Raw genomic sequence first — 14485 nt, 5'->3', positions numbered from 1 at the left:
AAGCTGCCGTTTATCAGAAACGACCTCGGTGCGGCTGACAAGCTATTACTGCACGTGAGATCGCTTTTGCATCGAGATTGAATAGATCGAGACTGCTGGAAAATAGGTAACGGAAGGTCGACCCTGCAGTCGAGAGAAAAACGATTGCTGCGACTGAGATCATGTTAACCTTGTTGTTCGTAGACTGCTAACAATCGAAACCATTGTAATATGCTTCCTTTCCAAAGAACTGTCCGTATCTCGATTCGCAAGATCTGCGGGGGATGATAACGTGATACGTAAATAGAGTTATTACGAAAGACTCATTATGCGTTTGTAAACTCATTTTCCATGATGCGGAATCCAACTCTCATTAAAATTATCTTTCTTTAGCTATTAAGTGCAATGGATGTCAATATCTGAATAGATCAAGTTCTAAAATAGATCTTTAAAAATATTAATTTAAATTGTATGTTGATGTTTTCTAGCAAATTGTCCGAACAAAACTTTGTAATTATATTTTATTTTTAAAGATATTTTTAATTGTACTTAATATAATATAATATAATAAAATTTTATATATTTTAATTAATGAAAAATTACATATATACAATTTTATATACGTAATTAATATATATATACGTATTAATATATTATAAACCTAATATATTGTTTATAATGTAATTTTTTGTTCATGTATATATATATATATATATAGGTTATTTTATTTTTATTATGATATATTTAATATATATTATAGATTATTTTATTATGATATTATTTGATATAATAAAAAATCGATATATACTATCTATATTATCAATGTAATCCAAATAATATATCGAAGAAAATAATATTCAAATTATTTTTAACCTTTTGTTAATTATTTTAAATTATTTTTTATTTAAATTAATAAATGATAAAATCATTATATTTAATAATGAGTTTTTTGTGACTTTGTGACTTTTTTATTTTTTGTTTTTTTTATTAAATAAAATTTTTATAATTCGCAATAAATGGCTCCATGCATTCTATATTCCTATTTTTTTACAATACATGATATTTTAGACAAATTTTTGCTTTTTGAATATTTAAATAATAATAGACAAATTTATATCATATATTTTATAATTAATTTTTTTGTTTATTAATACTTTAACAATAAATATTTATAAATATTGTATATATTATTTGTTTATTGAAATTATTTTAATAAACGAGATTTTATAATGGTTTTTTTTTTAATTTATTACTGAATATTTTTTACATTCATTATAAATATCATTATAGATTTATTATAATTTATATTTCTTTGAAAAAATGAAATTTAAAAAGTAGAAAGAAAGAAGTATTATTATCGGATATAACTTTGTAAAAAAAACAATTAGAAAATTATTAAAGTAATTGTAATTATAAATAATCATATATCGATCAATCAATAATTCCAATATTCCCAAATAAATGTTAATCGAATATATATTTCCTACATTTTTTATGTCTACTAATAATAATTAATCATGTACATAATCTTTATATTATTTTACATTAAATTATTGTTATATTACGAATGATAACAACAGTTTGAATTCTATTCAAATCAGATATCTTAATTTTTTTAATGTTATCATTATTGTTTAATTTCATAATTATTATAGAATAAATTCTAAAATTAAACAATTTAATTAACTATTGTAGATTATTTACAATCTAATGTTAATTAAGATTTAAAATCAAAATTTAAATTCTAAAAAATTAGATTCATTATTGCATATGAGGAACAGCAATATACAACAATATTGATCAAATAATTGTCATTTTTGCATAACATTTTATTCATGCAAATTAAATATAAAAAAATCAAGATTCTTTGTATAGATTGCGGACAAAGTCTGTCATTTTGTTTGCTAAGTTCGTTTAGAAACGCGTTTCGAATTGGCTAAAAAGACTAGAACATGTGTCGACATTTTACGAGATGAGTGCTCATACGTTGTTTCGTGCTTTTACGATGGTTAGTTACTCATGCTTCGTTACTTACCTACTCAGCCACTCTCGGCAAAACGTGACATCGTTTCATATAATGTGCGTCATTTGTGCATCGACTTCTCTCTCAAATCATCATTGTGGCCAATTAATTAAATAAACGTTACTAATTTTTCGTGATACTTGTATTAATGTTTTTAAAAACTTAAACAGTTCATGAAAAAAATGGCTTTCTACAAATAGTCGTTTTCAATGTTTTAATTTTTTTTTTTATTTCGTTATCTAATTCTTAATTTTTATTCAATCTGTTTCTTAAACTGAAATTTATTAAAAAAAGTTTGAAAAATGAAAATATAATATAATATTGCATTTATTTTTATTTGATTATATTATTATAATATTTTTTATATCCTATTATTACTATTATATTTATTATAATGTTATAATAATATTTTTTTTTGAATTTGCAATAATTATAAATAAATAAATTAGTAAAATTCTACATATGAATGAAGATAAAAATGTTTTATTTGTCAACTAAATTATGATTTGCAAATTACGAGTTTTATAAGAGAAATAGTATGTGCAATAATAAAATGGCTCGAATTATATCAAAAATAAAATAAAAAATTTGTGAGAAATGAGATAAAAATTGAAAAAATTCCAATTATATATTATTACTTATCTAATAAATTAATTTTCTGAATAAATTGATTTAAAAATATTATTTCTTCATTTTTCATTTTCATATATAAATGAAATAAAAAAAATAAAATGTACGATTCTAAAATTTTTCATAGAACTAATTTCGATGGTTTACAAAATTAAAAAGAATTAATATAAAAATATTAAAACAAAAAATTTTAAAAATCAAAATTTAATTCTGTTTAGAAAGAAATAAATTCAGCTATAAGAAATAATTCTAATAAAATAATTTTATTTACAAATAATTTTGATTCGTTTTTTTTTTACAAAATCAAAGAAAAAGCAATACAATAAAAAAAGCAAAACATTATGACGAGACCGAGAAACATTATAATGCAACAAAATAAATATCAATTCTATTTTACATTTTTCTTTATTTCTTCAATTATATTTTTTTATTAACTGATTATTTCACAATATTAAAAATTTCTCCCATGAAAATACACGATACTCTCCTTCCATGAAAAAGGGATCCACCTTAAAGGTAGGACTTGTTCAGACGATCGCTCATGAAGCGTCGAAGAATTCATTGAATTTTATCTTGAAGTAACATATCGATTTCAGTGCTCGAAACCCGTGGAGTCGAAACGACAGGTTTCGAGTAACAGGGAGCCATGAGGCGGAAAACATCTAAGAGAAATCTTCGACAATTTATCGTGCTCGTTCGTGTCTGAAAAGCATATCGCGGCTTCATGCCCGAGTTTTGTTCCACCGTTCCCATATGCATAGTCCGCATTCATGTGTCCTAGGGAAAAACAGAGTAGGCGCGGCGAGGCCTTCCATACATGCGAATGCTCTCGATGAAACATGCTCGTCCGTGCTTCCATGCGCATCATATGGACTGCCACCGCGTACAGCAGTCCGTGTGAATGCACCACGAAAATAATGTACAAACTCCACTTTTCTCCATTGCCTCTCGTCACGCGTGAACGACACGATTGTTTGACAATCGGAACGCTTTGGCTTACTTTTCCAAATTCAAAAGAGATCTAATGAGATTTTTAATTTTTGAATATTTTTTTGAGAGATATTATTTTTGAAAGGGTGATTGTTATATAGCAATAATACAATGTAGAGAATGTAGAGAAAGAGGAATACGAAATAGGATAGAAATGTAGGAGTCAAAGTAAAATAATGTAAAACAATTATGTTGTAAAATATTATGTTTTTGATGAGTTGATAGTACAATATGAGATACTTTAAATTTATTAATAAATAATAAAATGGAGTTCAAGCAAGTATTGAAAATAATCGAAGAAAGGAAAAAAAATCTTATAAAAAATAAAACTTGGAATTATAATCAATGCTTGAGATGCTTATTATAAGTTTATTATGATTATGTGAAATAAAACATATATGTATAATTACAAAACAAAGTAAATTGTAATTGAGTTGTTATATTTAATATTTTTAAAAGATTTTAAAACTTGTTTACTTACAATTTGAAATAATTAAATAATTTCTCTCTTTTAATCGAATTAATCGAATAATATTAAAAATTATATAATTGAGAGGTTAAAAAAATATTAAATAATTAAAAGATAACAAAAATTTGATTGATAAAAATTTTTGATTTAAATTTCAAAAAATTGCAATTTCAATCGATAGGCAAAATAAAGACCTTGTATAGAAATAAAGTTTGAAAATTCCATTATTGTAGAGTTCTGTTCTAGCAGACAATGTCTCTCGTGCTCGACAACGTGTCTCCTACAGATTCCGCACGGTCGAACATTCGTTTTTCTCGTGTCGATGGCTTTGCATTTTTCACACCCTCCTTCCCTTTACGTTCCTCCGAAATCTTTTCCTTCGTTGCGGAATACTATACGATCGTCTGTTTCTCGGTTTCCACCCGCTATTTCTGTTCTCTCCTCTTACTGTGAAAATCTGTAAATCGTGCGTAAGGTTGTCGTATCGATATTCGTACGTGTCTCTACAACTGATTCTTTTCGCTTCTCTTGTCTTGTCATGAAAAATAATTTTTCTTATTTCTTTCCAATTTAATATTTGAAATTTATTAAATTTTTACTATTTAGATATTTAATTAAATTCATCATTAAATTCATTCATTAAATTAATTAAAGTCATCAGTATATTATAAATTTTAAATAATTTTTAAATAAATATTTAAATAATTAATAAATATTTTCAATTAAAATTAAAATAACATTTTATACATGTAAATGTTACTTCTTTTATTTGAATTTAATAATTTATATATTAATTTAACTAAGTTTTAATTAAATTTATAAATAGGAATAAAAATATTTTTATATTCAATTATTAATAATTATTATAATATTCATTATAAAAATGTAAAATTAATATTATGAAAAAAATAAATTAAAAAAAATTAAAAAATATTAAAATAATATATTATTTCTAATTGAATTTAATATTTTGATTCTGTTTTATCCTATTTTTCAAAGATTACATATCACTTAGTATTGAGAATATCAAAACATTTTAAATAGAAATCTTTGGAATTTATTTCCAATAGAAACATATTTTAATACGCAATTCAATCCTTCTTAGGACTTTTGTATCGTTTGAAATCTTACTTCTAGAATACACTCACGAAGTTTCTTTGAAAATTCTTTGAAAGAGTGGTAACTTTTCGAAGATACATAAATTCAAAGAAGCATCTGTCTGGTTGTTTGGAATTTCTTTTTTGAATCAAGTCGCCCTGTTCGATGGGTATTTGATATTCTACTCCATTCATCGCTCCTAAATTTATTTGCACCCTTGCACCCGCGTTACTGTCGAATCAGCTGGAAAAGAATTTCAAGAAAGAATAACCATGCCAATATGACAAAAAGAAACAAACTAATTTTTTTTAATTAATAAATAATATTCATCTGAAAACTATATAATAATTTAAATAAATATTAAAAATAAATTTGGAATTTCTAAATTTCAATTTTATAATATATAATATAATATATAATGTAATATAATATAATTATAGTTATTTTTTATATATTTATGCTATATATTTATATATTATTATATTTATACATTTGGAATATGAAAATAAAAATCCTTAAAATTTCTTTTAAAATTTCAAAAATTAAAATTCATTTTCTTATAAAAAAAAAAAAAGATAATATATTCCATGTACTTATAAGATAATTATCGAAACAAGAATATATTATTCATTTAATTTATATTTATAAAATATAAATTATATACAGTCAGATGCAAAAATATTCATCTTCTACATTACAAAGAAAATCATTCTATCTGAAAATTCTGATTTTATTGATAGTTTGTATATAGAGTATAATGGTTTATACATGAAGCAATTTCTTTATCAACGAGAAATCTCTTTGACGGAATGAAATCAATTTCCAAAAGTTTCTCAAAAGTCTCTTCAAAAGCATTTTTTTAATTTTAGATTTTTAGATTTTCAATTTCACTTGAGCCTATTATGTTTTATATATAAATTTTCAATAAAATCAGAATTTTCGGATAGAATGAATTTGAAAAAAGATTAGGATGAAATTTAGAAAACGAATAATTTTTCCATTTGATTGTATAACATCAACGTTTAATATTATCAAATAATTACACATATTAAGTATATAATAAATTCTTCATACAATACAATAATAAAAATTATTTGTGATAAATATACTGCTACTATATATAACAATATAACTACCTGAAAATAATAATTTTTTAAAAAAAATTAAACGAAATTAAAAATCAAAAACTTTAAAAAAAATTTTTTTTATCATTTGAATATTTAAATATTATATTATAAAAATATAATTTATTTCTACATATTTTTTATATCATATTAATTATATACTTTAATTTTTCTGTTTCAGGTACGTCGTTAAAAATATTCTGAATCTGCGTTATATATTTTTCGCTTAACGTATTTAATAGTTCGTCTAATGTAAGTACATACATATTATGACATATTATATTTTTAAGTATTTATAAATAAAATACATTTTTCGATTTATTTTTAAAAAATAGAGTGAAAATTATATATAGACAAAATTATTTAAAACTATAATAACATTAAAATTAATGGCATCTATTTCGTTAGTAATCATGTATGTTTATGTATGTATGTTTATAATATCAAATTAATAATATCAAAAATAAAACATTTTCCATTTCATTTTATCTAAACCGAATTAAAAATCAATCAAAATTATATTAACATCAATCTTAAAATTAATTATATAAAATCAAATGAAAAATAAGTTTCTTTCCAAAAAAAATAGATCGAAGTTATTTCATTGTCCTTTCTACTTTAATTATTTTAACATTGTAAAAAATCTTATAAACAAGTAAGATTTTATCATTTTTTTTTCCTGATTCTTTATTAAATAAAAAAAAAAACTTAATCATGATTTTGTAACAATTTATATTACTTTTTGGAAAATTTATAATAAAACCAAATATATTGTTTAACATATTAATTAATTAAAAATTTCAGACAAGGCATTTTTAAAAGAAAGATAAGAAATTTTAATGTAGTTCAGGAGAAATATCATTGATAATTCGCGTATTCAAGATTTAAATCCTTTCCATGACGTATTGGTCCCTTGACATCTCCATGCGTTCGTTATAATAACCGTAATTAACGAGCATTCGTTGGGAAAAACGAGAATTGAAATATTGCCGAAGACGAAAAGATTTTCCTCTTTGCTATATGTTCCAGAATTCTCGAGAGGAAGTTGAACGAGTGAAGACGAGCATATAGTAAAGAAGTTGAGTTGTAAAACAACGAGTATAGTGGTTCCATGGCGGTCGGCACGTTGTGAAATTGCGGTAATTTCGTTAAAGGCGCAAACGATGTAATGAAATAAAAGCGCTGACAAGGATACACTACTATGTATTCTATAATGGTATGGTTTTAATAGTTGTTGTCCGGAAGGAAGCGGCTTTTTATCTCACCCCACAAAAGCCCATCCGGATAATTCTTCAGAATCTTCTATCCTCTTCTCTTTCTTTCTCTTACTACATATATTATTCTATCTCGCTTTTCCACTTATTTCTCTGTTCGCCGCTTTCTCTTTCTTGACGGCGCGATTACACTCTTTGAATCAATTTCGTGTCTTTCTTCCGTTATACTTCTTTTTCTCAGACTTTATAGTCCATTTTAAACTTTATTTTCTCGATTTGCAACTTGATATCCTCGTTTATCCAATTTAGTCGGTTATTGAATTTTATAATGAATTTTGTAATGAATTTTATAATATAGTTTAATGATTATAATAACAAAATATCATGATAGGGTATTATTAACATTTAAACAAGAGATTTCTGTGGTTCTTTTTTTTTTTATTTGCTTTATTTCTTAATTACAAATAGTATTTGCGTATTTGGATATATTTTTTGAAAATATTTCAAAATAATATTTATTAATTCAATATTCGCTATCGAATAAGAAGATTAGAATTTAATTGAATTTGAAAATTGCTTAGTTGAAGATAGATAAATATTGTTATTGAAATTGCGCGTGAGGATATTAAAATTGAATTTTATATATAATTTTTTAAGAAATAAAGCAGATAATTTTTTAAATTGTTAATGTTAATTAATTTATGGTAAGGTAATTTTATAATTTTTTATTTTTTATTTATTTGGTTATTCCATTAAATTTTCCATATTTTTTTTTTTTAATATTTTAATATGTTTCGTTTTCTTTTATAAAAAAAGAGCAGTTATTATATAATTATATAAATTACTGTATGTATTTATGCTTTTTATTTATTATGATATTTTTTATAAATAAACTTAAACTTTTCATTATTTTTGATATTACTATAATTATATTTATGATATACATATTTATTATAATTTAATTACATATTTATTATAATTTAACATATAATTTAAGATACTTTTAAGAATATCTATAAAATTTTTTTCTTAAAAATTCAAAACGCTTTAATTATTCTAAACGATATAAATTTGCAATATATTTTTGTATTTCATAGAGTTGTAATTTATATCAAAATGAATTTTTTATTTTTTTATTTCTCTTTTACAAAAAATTTATAAAACCACACTTATAATAATAATATAGTAATTAATATCTATGTGAAATTATTATTTAATATCTAGTTTATAAATACAGTTTATAAATAATATGAATATTTTATACAAATCTATAACATGTTTAAAATTTTTATTGTATTATTAAAATATATTATATTAGTATATATTTTTATTCTCCTTAATATCTATTTTATTATGAACTTTTTCTAAATTAAAAATCTTAAACTTTTAAACTTATCTAATATATTCATGTTATTTGTCTATAAACTAAATATTATGTAGAAAATAATAAATAATAATTCCACATAGATATGAATCACAACATTATTATTATATAATTCATAAGAAGCAAAATTCAATAAGAAACAATATATCACCAAATCATTAACAAAATTCACAAACAAATAGATATTTAATAAAAATGAAATAATTTTGAATTGCTTAGAAACATGCTTTCAAACATTAATCTCTTTCCATAATATAACACAATATTTCGAGTTACTATAACTGTATACTATATCAAAATTTAAACTTATTATTAATTTTCAAAGTAGCAAAATCTTTTTTACATTCAATAAGGACGAAGTTGAGGAAGGTGAATCTCAAGTTTCCAAACACAAGGCGGCCAACAACGGTGTTGACAAGGGTGCAAGCGTGGAAAAGGAGGGTCGAGACCATGCGGGAGGGTGATAAATAAGCCTGCAGATATTGTGTTTCGCCCGCGACCTTAAGGGGTGTGCCTCGTATCTCTGGCGGGACGCGTAATCCTACTCAGAGTTTCAATATCGCTCACGGCATAAACTAAGTTTAGCATAAAGTATTTCGGTTGCTCTAACTTCGAATGGCTGAACCACTGTCCGCCTACTCTTTGCACTGGTATATCTTTCTTGGAAATGGAAAATGCATGGAACACCTTCGGTAAACAAACGCTTGTCATCGAAAATGTGCCAACTGCGCGATCGCACATGTCATTCACAGCTGCAGCCAACTTTCTCTTTGTATTTTGCCCTGCGGCTATTGTTCTGTTCGCGAATTTGTTCGCAAATTCTCTTAAAACGTAGTCTGGCTCCATACATTACAAGGTGTACGGCGAACGATGAAAATTCGCCAATAAGTTTCAATATTCGGCTTCGCTCGATAATTTCGTATAACTTTCAGTTACTATAATTTTTCAATGATGGAGGTAACAGAGTTTCTAGAGAGTTTCTATTTATTAGTATTTTTCGATTTTATTATCTAAAGAAAAAATCCATCCATAAATCTATTTAAGAAATAAATTTAAATATAAATTTATCGTATTTGTGTGATAATGATAAGTATTTAATATGTAATTTTTATCCATCAAAAAGGAAATTTTAAAATAATCAAAATATGTTGCAATATTAAATCAGTGATAATTTGTCATTGTTCATAATAGAAATATTTTTAATAAAAATAAATAACATATATCCATAAAATAATAATATATATCCTAAAAAAATTGCAACACAATATACATATTCGTTGGACTGTTAACAATTGTGTGTTAAACAATTAATGCGTCACGTATGATGAGTAAAGAACGAAAGATTAAATATTTTATTCTAGATACTTCATAAAAAAAACTATTACTTTTTAATCATTTTTTTTAATTGAAAACTTTAATAACAAATTTTACGAATAATAATCAAGATGTAAAATGATTAAAAGATCATTATATTTTTATATATTTTTACATTAATATACATTTTTATATAAATTATATATAAATTATTATACATTTATATAAATCATATATAAATCATTATATATTTATAAATTTTTATATGAATTATTTATAAAGTATAAATCACTAATTACATAAATATAATATAATAATATAAAGTTAATAATATAAACAAAGTTATTTAGTAAAATTAAAATTATAAAAAATTGAAATCTTTCTTTAAATGCTACTATAATTTTTACTTTTATACTGATTACTTAAATATTATTATAGATAATAAAGATATAATAAAGCAATTGAAATTAATGTTTATTATTTAATTTATCTCCTAAATGATAGGTCATCTTTATGATTTGATTCAGATTCAGCATACAAAAATATGTCAAAAAACTTTTTATTTTCAAACACAAAAAAATTTATTAATCTGTTTTTTCTAATATGTACTAATATTATGTCCATTTTTATATAAACGAATAATTTATATAAACGAAAATGTTAATTAAATTAATTTAAACAATTAAATTAAATTAACTTGATTTTCTTTTATTAAAAAAGAAATATATATATATATATATATATATATAAAATATATATATATTTTTTATAATAACTATATATATAAAATACTTATATATATAAGTATTTTTTTCTTAATAAAAGAAGATAAAGAAGATATATATTTAAAATATTTATACTTCATATAATTTAAATGATTTTAAAATTTAAAATTAAATTAAAATTAATTTTTGAACTTCTTTAATTTGATTATATAATATATTATATAATATAAAATTAGTAATAGAAAATAATAATAGAAATTAATTTTTTCATTAATTAAACAAATTAAAAAGTTTTTTTTAATTAAAATAATTAATATTTAATAAAAATTTTATAATAATAAATATCAAATAAAATAATATAATTTTTTGTTATAAAATCTATTAAAACGCTATATGCCAATATCTATGTGTATTAATATTAATGTTTGTATTATTTCTGGCAAACAGAAACCGTTTATTTTGCAAAATTCTGACTAAATATATTATCATATTTTATGGTCATTTTTTTAAACAGAATTCGATCAAGTTAATTTTATACATGATCTTTATAATTATTTTTTAGAAGAATTAAGAATAAGAATTAATTATCTTTATATACAACTCAAAATTGCATATCTAATATTTAAATTATTGGATTTCTGACAAGTATACTATAAATCACATTTCATTTTCATGTAGATAAAAATTAGAGAATATTTCATTTGAATTATAATTCTTTTAAAATAATATATATTTATAAACATAAAAGTAATTATATTAATTCTTAATTAATATTAATTCTTATATTAATTCTATATTAATTCTTAATTAAATAATTTTAAATAAAGAACGGTGATATTATAACACTGACATGATTTCTATTATTATATATAATAAATGATGATTTCAATCACATTAAAATTAAAATATTACACAATTTCACTATGTGTTTAATTATTTATATCGAAATCATTTATATCGGAAAAAATTTTACACATATAATAGTAACAGGTAAGTTATTAGAAATCGAATAAGATTGTGCTGCGAACAGTAATGCGCTCATGTTTCAAAACTATTCGCTTTCTAGTACTATAAATTTTATAATGTACCTCAAGTATCTCGTTGGTTTATGAAGCGAATCAGAGCCGAAAATGGCAAAATTTCTGCAATCATATGACAAGTTTAATGCGAAAAGCATTGATTTATAGTACTAAGATGGACATTAAATGAAGTAAATTGTATTTTGAATTTGAATCAACAATTATTGCGTTATTTTTTAAATTTTAATAATGCTATGAAAAAGGAAACGAAATAAAATTTATGAAATAATTATAAAGGAGGAATAGAATTGCTTTCTCTTATATAAAATTGAATTTCAAAGATTTATTTTATATATTTTAAATGTACGCTTCTTTTACACAATTATAATATAATAATAATATTCTTTTTAAAAATAATTCTTTTTAAAAATAAAAAATAAAATAATCGATAGTCCTTTATTTTAATTGCACTAAGATATTTAATAAAAAATAATTTATGTTCTGGCTTAATTTATAAATATGAAAGAATATCAAAGAATTAATATCCTATTAATTTTAATTAGATAAATTTTATTAGAATTCAATTTAAAAAAAAAATTTATTATTTTTTAAATAATTTCGTGCATGTATGTATATATTATCATAACAATCTTACACATTTCAATAATATATAAAATAATTTTACATTTATCTTTGATATAGAAAAAAAACTAACTTATAAATAAATTTCTAACTTATAAATTAATTTAATTTAAAAAATCAGGTAAAAACTATTATAGTAAGATAATTATATTAATTTAATGAATACAATTTTAATATAATTATATAAACAAATCAATTTTTTATATTTAATGCAAAATACAGTCTACAGTTTATAATTTAAAAACATTTAAAATGATGTATTTAATTCTTCAAAAAAAAATTTATATACAATATCTGTGTAATTCTATTTAAATATATTATATTATAAATATTATAATATATTATAATATTATATTATAATATTATTTATTATAATATTATATTATAATATTATTTATTATAATATTATAAATATTAACAAAGCATTCTGTAACGAAATTTGATGTAACGATTATTTGATGTAATTTCAAATGTAATTTGATATTGCAGAAATTAAAGTATACAAAACAATAAAATATGCAAATTATAAAGAAAATCAATTATTATGATATTAATGATAAGTTTATTATTTTACTATTATAAATATACGAATAAAAAATATCAAAAGAAGATTGAAACGTCAAATTTATTTTAATATATTGATATTAAATTCTACATTTTTATAAATGCTATATTGTCTATGCAAAATTTAGCTTTATTTTTATTTTATTCATTAATTTATCAAATTTTTATAAACCGTATATGTGAAATTATAATTTTATGTTAATCTTTTATCTAATAATAAACTATATTGCCAATGTATAAAAATAGCAGTAAAAAATCGACATAGCAATAAAAAAAAAGGATAATATTTACTTAGCATATTTCATATATCTACAATCTTATCTCGATCTCCTCAAATTAAAAATTATTCTGTCTTGATATATAAGGACTAATTTTCTTTGTTATGCCATTTTTATATATGAGCCGATAGTTTAGTCGATAGTCGATGATAAAGTAAACATTAAATGATATAATAGAAAATTAAAATGAAACTATGATATGACGTATAATATTTTAATATTATAAATTACTAAATAAAAGCTTAAAAGCTTATCTTTCTTTTTAAATTATAATTTATTATGTTATATATTATCATATTATATTATAATTAAGATAATTTATTTACTTTAATTTAATAATTTATTTAATAATTAATTTCAATTAAAGATTATTAAGATAATTTCAATTAATTCCAATATATAATATAAAAGAAAAGCAAAATATTTTAAATAAGGCATTTTTCACTAATAATAAGTATCAAAGAATTGTTTTTCATATTTAAAATTATATTCATTAAATTAATTTATGATGATCAATAATCATATAAGATGGCAAAAATCTTTATAAATTTTTCATTTAATAAAATAATTATAAAATTATTATTTTATTATATATATAATTTTATTATTACAAAATAGAATTATTACAATAAAATATTTTTTATATATAAAATAATTATATTTATTTTCTCATAACGAAATAATCAAATATAGATTCTATAATAAAAGATACGATATTAATTCAATTATTTATAAATCACGAAGATCGCATAAAGATTATTCCTATTATCAAAATATAGCAACATGAATATCCCGAATGTTTATAGCAGTGGCTGACAAGAAAAGGACTATGGCCGTAAACTCGCAAGGGCGGCTTGAATATGAAAGAATATAAATTATACGACATTGGCTCCGGAAAGAACGAATCGCCGAAAAGGTTTTGCTGACTCGTACGCTCGGCCCGGAGGGCTTTTAATACCGCGTTCTTCTGCACCTACCAACAGCCTTACCGGGAAATTAGTTTTCCCCGGCGTTTATCCTGTCCTTGGTCTC

Source organism: Apis florea, unplaced genomic scaffold, assembly GCF_048593485.1.
Source record: "Apis florea isolate Af1SG1 unplaced genomic scaffold, ASM4859348v1 contig_3391_pilon, whole genome shotgun sequence".
NCBI classification, from domain to species: domain Eukaryota; kingdom Metazoa; phylum Arthropoda; class Insecta; order Hymenoptera; family Apidae; genus Apis; species Apis florea.
This window is presented reverse-complemented; position numbering follows the sequence as displayed.